The 6,464-nt window shown below is 42.8% G+C and overlaps 1 non-coding gene across 1 annotated transcript; it reads right to left on the reverse strand.

The window, feature by feature from the left end:
* Positions 1–923: 923 nt before the first annotated feature.
* Positions 924–996, reverse strand: trnar-acg (transfer RNA arginine (anticodon ACG)). The gene has a single exon. It is a non-coding gene; the product is annotated as a tRNA-Arg (tRNA).
* Between the last annotated feature and the right edge of the window lie 5,468 nt (positions 997–6,464).

Raw genomic sequence — 6,464 nt, forward strand, 5'->3', positions numbered from 1 at the left:
GACCCAACAGTTATGTGTGGACTATCACAAAATCAATGTTGTTAGAAAGACTGATGCGTATACATATCTGAGGTTGGAGGACTGTGTGGAAAAGATTGGAGGAGCAACTTACATTTCTAAGTTGGACTTCCTCAAACGTTACTGGCAGCGAACTTTGTCAGAAAGATCAAAGGCAATTTTGTAACGCCAACTGGGATATATCGTTGAACACGGACAAATAGCCCCACGGCATGCGAAAACGAAAGTTGCAGGGGACTTTTACACATTGTTGACGAAAATAGCAGGACTACGGTTCCACGCATTGAGTGGCTTTTACTGAAAGTTTGTGCTGAATGTTAGCAGTGGGACTACTCCACTCAATGAACTGTTAAAAACAGGCAAGAAATTTCAGTGAACACAAGACTTTCAAAATGTTGTTTTTCTCAGAGTAGTGCTGATTGTGAGGAGACATGATTGACGTGTACGAAATAATGAGGAGCAAGGAATTACAGATTGAAGGAAACATTTGCTCTTTCTCTATCACCAGGGTTTGTAGATTTCAGATAAGATGCAGAAAGCTTTGTATAGACTGGCAGGAAAACTTTATCAGTCAGCGGGTGGTAGACTCAGGAACTCATTCCCTATAAAGATCAGTTGGACAGTTAACCCTTCATTCTTCTCTGATTCCACTGGCCAAAGAGTTTCGAAAAATGCTCAAAGTGAGCAACAGTTATTCGATCGATGGCTTTATGAAATGGAAAGGTGCCCTTGAGCAACGTGGACGACTATTCGGCTTCCCTCCTGTGATGACGCTGCAACATTGACTCTCATGTCCTCGGGGACATTTCATGAGGGCATTCTCGTTCTTGCAGATGAAGAGCTCATACCTTATTCCGGCTTCAGAAAAATCACTGTTTAAGCAGGATTAACGTCTGCCCTGCCTGCGAGCCAGGTAGGATTGGAACCTACAGTCTCCTGATCCGTAGTCAGGCGCGTTATCCATTGCACCACTGGCCCGATGCATACACGCACACTCAGGAGCCGTGATGTTAATACGGACACGGTTAATAGCAGTCATGTTCACCAGTTGAACAAGCAATAAAGATAATCACTGTCACTGCTTCAGTCTAATCTTCATCACCTTTCAAAGCAGCGAATTTTCCAACTAAAAACACATATGTCCTCATGAAGTTTCCATTCAGCAGAATGAATGTCTGCTCAGTCACTCAATGGAATCACTGCTGATCTGATGAATTTCGAATCCACTTCTTCAGCATAACTGACGTGAACGTGAGCCTAATCACCACATGTAATATACCAGTTAACTTTCAGAGGTTTCGAGTACAGTAACGACTTTTGCGAGTATGCAAAAAAGTGAATACTGTGAACTGAGCAAAAAAATCCCTTCATGGAAATGAATTCAGTGCAAAGTCAAACATATAAGAACGGCAGATGACGTAAACATTCCTCTGCATCACTCTGCACAGATGCTTCTCCAAGAATTGACTCTTTGCAGAATTCTTCTTTGTAATTTAGACTGTCCCAGTTGTAGATATTCTTACAATCCACAAACAAGTATCCTGCTGAAAACTACTTACTTAAGATTAAAATAGTTGACTAACTGTTCGACCAGCTGCTGTCCCAAAGTTCCGTTTTCCATGTCAATACAAGTTCTTGCAGGTGAAATTGGAGCTCCCAGCCTGATGTCCCACTGCTTCTTGATGCGTGGGAATTGAAGCCGCTGTCGTTAAGGCGGGACCCTTTAGCCTCGATATTTCACGCGCCTCCGTAACTTCGGAGAATGGAATTACGCTCAACCGATTGCATTTTCGCAGCCACATGCTCGCGCTGAATGCCATTACCATTTCCAATTAGTTTTGGGTGCACTGCGACTCAATTTCTCTGATTCCACGCCCTTGAACTGGGACTATATGACATGCCATTATATGATTATGTAAATGAGTGAGGAAATTGGTTAAGTAACCGATGTTAAAATACAGTGTTATTGAGAAATACATTTCAACAATACCCTGCAGTATCCCATGACCCTTTGAAGTTTTGTAGATATCTCGCAAATGTAATATCCTACAACCTCAGTGTTGCAATCTCTACACACTCTCCGGACATAGAATCTATATATTCAACCGAATCTGAGTTCCCACATCTCAGTCACTGTTTGACAAGTCTTCCTTTGTGCGTGTGGTTCTGTTCTTGGCATAACCTCTGCCACGATCCTTATTGCTTTTTGCATCGTGCTTTTCCATGTGGCGCCAGGATCATGAAATGGTTCTTCCTTGGCATTGTAAACACAGCAAGTTCTGCTCGAATCACAGTGACAGCAATCGGCATTTTCCCGTTTTACTCCATGTAATATGTGCTTAGCAAACGCTGAGAAAATCAATCTTTGTTTTACATGAAAATACGTGGTGATAAGTTTCCTTCTTCAAACACCCACTGTCTCACACCTTTGCGTTTCACATATCATAACCACCCTTTATCGGAGAAATCTCTCCCTCGCACAAGAACTAACTCGCCTAAACGTCCACCCTCCCATTTCACTGAGGTACTGCGCAATATAATACTCACATTTACACTGTTCATTCTGTACTACTGCGGTCACTGTTTTGGGTGAAAGTGTTCAAACCCATGGTCGGCATCTTCAAGCAATTCAATCCATTTAGATGCAGCTGTTCTGTAATTAATCCGCATGGAGCAGCTTTTACTGACACGGACAATAGATTACTGGAACATCGGGCTCAGGATAAGTGCACAGCGCAGGATTGAGCAAACGATGTTTTATTGGAAACGACAAGTTTCTGTGGCTTTCTCCAGTAAATTATTTCATTTGTTCATTCGGTTCCCCCGAAATATTGCGTGCAGTTCTGCAATTCACATTACAGGAGTCATGTGATCGCACTGGAAACCTTGCAGAAATTTACTAAGTTGAAAAGTTTAGGTGATGAAGACAGATTGTTTTGACTGGGGTTGTTTTCTTAAGGCGGAGGAAACTGTGATTATACATGTTTCATATGCACTAAGTAATGAGCAACATGGACAATGCAGACTAAAAGAAACGTTTCCTCTTGACCGATCAACAGGGGCGTAGACTGAAGTTAAAAGGTGGAAAGGATTGAGGAGATATGCTGAAAAATCTCATCAGCAAGCGGATGATTGAATCTGGATTCACTGTCTGAAGGGATGCGCAGAGGCGAACCCACATAACCTTCAGAAATACACGGATCTGAACTTGAGTTATTAATGCATACAAGACCAAGTGATGAAAATGAATAAAGATAGTCAAGCGATTGCATCTGACGAAAGCATGTACAACGACCTTGAGGGCTGTCATTCTACACATACGTGGCATTCGTATAGCTGTCCATGGTGGGCTAACAGGTCCATTTTTTTCGCTTTCTTCGCTGTCACCCGGCTTTGATTCTCAGTCCGGGAGTGGGGTTTGTTTTGATCATTTCGGTTTCAGAACAGTCAGTTTTAAGTGCAATAAAGTCAGCGCTGCCCGCAAGCCAGGTTGGAATCGAAGCTCCACACAGTAGATCTGTAGTTAGGTATGTTATCCATTGTGCCACTGGCCCATTGTATGTACTACATTTGCGGTAAATTAACTTGTATGTGAATTTGAAGCCTGCCAGTCTAGCTCTTGAACCAAGTCGAAACTTTAACTACAATCTCTGGACAGTAACCAAGCGCATTATCCATTGTGACATTGTGCTCGCGCGTGCTTGAGGTTGGCATTCTGCAGAGTTGTGATCGAAACACGGACTTGACCAATCGTACTCATGTTCACAAGTTGAATAACCAGGAAAGATAATCACCGTTACTGCTTCACTCCAATGATCCACTCTTTGTGCAGCGGGAGGTTTTGTCACGAAAAGACATTCATTCTCATGAAACTTCCATTCACTTTGTGTCTACTCAGCCATTCAATGGGATCTCCGCTCATCTGATGAATTTCAAATTCACTGCACTGATTTTGCTCCATCACTTTTGATCAACTAATGCCTAATCACAACATCGTATTCAAGCTAATTTTCGAAGTCTGAAAGTATTTTAACGGCCTTTGCGAGTTTACAAGAAATTCAATAAAATGAAATGAGCAAAAAAATTCCCTTTCTGCCCAGAGCAGATTTAGCCATATGAGATAGCTCAGAGACCGAAAACATTACCTCCATTTCTCTCAGTGCAGATGTCAATAGTATCTGCTCCAGTTACAGTTGGAATTCCAGCTTGATATCCCAGTGCTCCCTGCTTCGTGTCAATGGAAGCTGCTGCAGTTCAGGTTGTAGCTCCCAGCCTGATGCGACGTATAGCACGTCAACAGAAACTGCTCCACGCAATGTTGGAACTCCCAGTCCCCGGCATTTCAATTCACTCTGTACTTTCAGTGAAATACTTCACACTCAATGATTTCATTTCTGAACACATATCCGCTGCCTCATCCCCATCCGCATTTCCAGTTTGATCTTCGCTGCTGCACCACACAGTTTCTCTTATTCCAGGCCTGAAACCTGGCACTATATGATATTCCACAGCAATGGTCACTTCCTTGTATGACGAAATTGCTGAAGTAACCGATGGTAAACTACATTTCTTTTGCAGAAATACATTCCAGCAATTCCCTGCACTATTCCCTGATGCTTTCATTTTCTGGAGGACTATATCAACCTTCGCCTTCAACAAACTAAGTGATGAAATATCCATCGGCTCTAGAGATACCGAAGTTAACCATTCAGCCAACCATGAGTTTGCATTTCTCAGTCACTGTTTGTCAAGTATTAATACTGTTCATGTAGTCCTGTTCCTTACATATCCTCTGCCACTATCTTTACTGCTTTTTGCATCATGCTATTCCATGCAGTGCCGGTATCGTGCAGTGGTTAGTGCTTTGCGTAGTGGCAGCAGAAAGATCATCTCCAATTTGACTTCCAGTATTGTCACTTGTTCCCGTTTTATGCAGAGTAAGACAGGCTTCACAAAAGCAGGAGCGAATCAATCTTTTTTGACATGAAAATATTTGTCGAAGTGATGATTTCGCTCCTTCAAACCCTGGCCCTTTCACATTTCTGCTGTCTATGTATCAGGATTTAAACGCACTAATTCTCGGAGATTTCTCCCCATCCCACGATCAGTAACCCTGCTTTAGGTTCCTTCTCCAATTTCCCTGAGGCATTTGGCTATCAAGCACTCGCATTGACATTGTTCAGTCTGTGCAGCTGTAGTCAATGTTGTTGGGCGAACGTGACCCAATCCCACAATTAGGACCTTAAAACCAATCGATCCATTTACATACTGCTGTTGTGAGATCAGTGCTCATGTAAGAATTTTTACTGACATGTTCCGGAGATCACTGGAACATCAGGCTCAGGAAAATGACACAATGCATATTCAGCAAAGGGTGTTTTATTTTTTGGAAACGATCAGTTTTTCTGTTCTAATTTCAATGGTGAAGAGGAGATTGTGAGGAAACATGATTGAAATGTGCAGAACAATGAGAGATAAAGGCATGTTCGGCAGAAAGAAATGTTTCCTCTCGGACAAACGCCAAGTGGTGTCGAGTAAATGTACGAGGCAGAAAGTTTTCAGTAGATAAGCAGTAAAACCTTTATCCACCAGTGATGGTGGATAAATCTGCAACTCATTGTGATGAAATCAACACAACCTTCAGAGATATTCAATCTGTATTTGTGATGCTAAGGCATACAAGGCAAAGAGATGGACAATGGAATGAGGATAGTGAAGCGGTTGTTTCTGCAGAGAACGCGTCCAACACATTTGAGGGCTGTCACACTACGTGCCTCTGACCGCTGTACTCGTCCCTGGTCGTGTCGTGGTTCTGAATTGGCACTTTTACCACTGCAGCCCGGGTTCAATTCCCAGTAAGGGCTGTTTTGTTCAGCATCAACAGCGTGGGCATCTGTGATAGGATTCCTTTCAATCAATCAATGTCTCCACGAACATCAGAGTTAATGTCCCAGCCTCTTAAAGAAGGAGAAGGAGCCTCGGCACTCCATGAACCAACATGAGACTGAGATATTTATTTTGTTTCCTTGCCATTACTATGAGCCGCAGCGATTGGGTCGATGGCTCTGTGAAATTGTAAAGTGCCGATTCGCAGTGTGTGGGACTATTTGGTCTTCCTCACTTGTGATGACGCTGCGACATTGACTGTGATGTTCTCCAGGATGTGTACTGAAGGAGATTCTCGTGTCTGTATATCAGGAGCTCAAACTTCATCTCAGCTTCAGAAAAATGAGGAAGATTAGGTTGTGAGTGTAATGAATACCTGTGTTAACCTCGAGCTAGAGCGGAGTGAAATCTACAATGTTCTCATCTTGAGTCAGGCACGTTAGACTTTGCGCCACTTGCCCCATATGTTCTTCACGCTTTCATGCTTCAGAATGAAGGGGAAAGATATACATGAGACCCACTGGGCATGTATCACAAGTTGAATAACCAGGTAAGATAAT

The sequence above is a fragment of the Chiloscyllium plagiosum genome, unplaced genomic scaffold (genome assembly GCF_037043375.1).
Source record: "Chiloscyllium plagiosum isolate Xiang-an unplaced genomic scaffold, Cpla_swu_hap1 HiC_scaffold_234, whole genome shotgun sequence".
NCBI classification, from domain to species: domain Eukaryota; kingdom Metazoa; phylum Chordata; class Chondrichthyes; order Orectolobiformes; family Hemiscylliidae; genus Chiloscyllium; species Chiloscyllium plagiosum.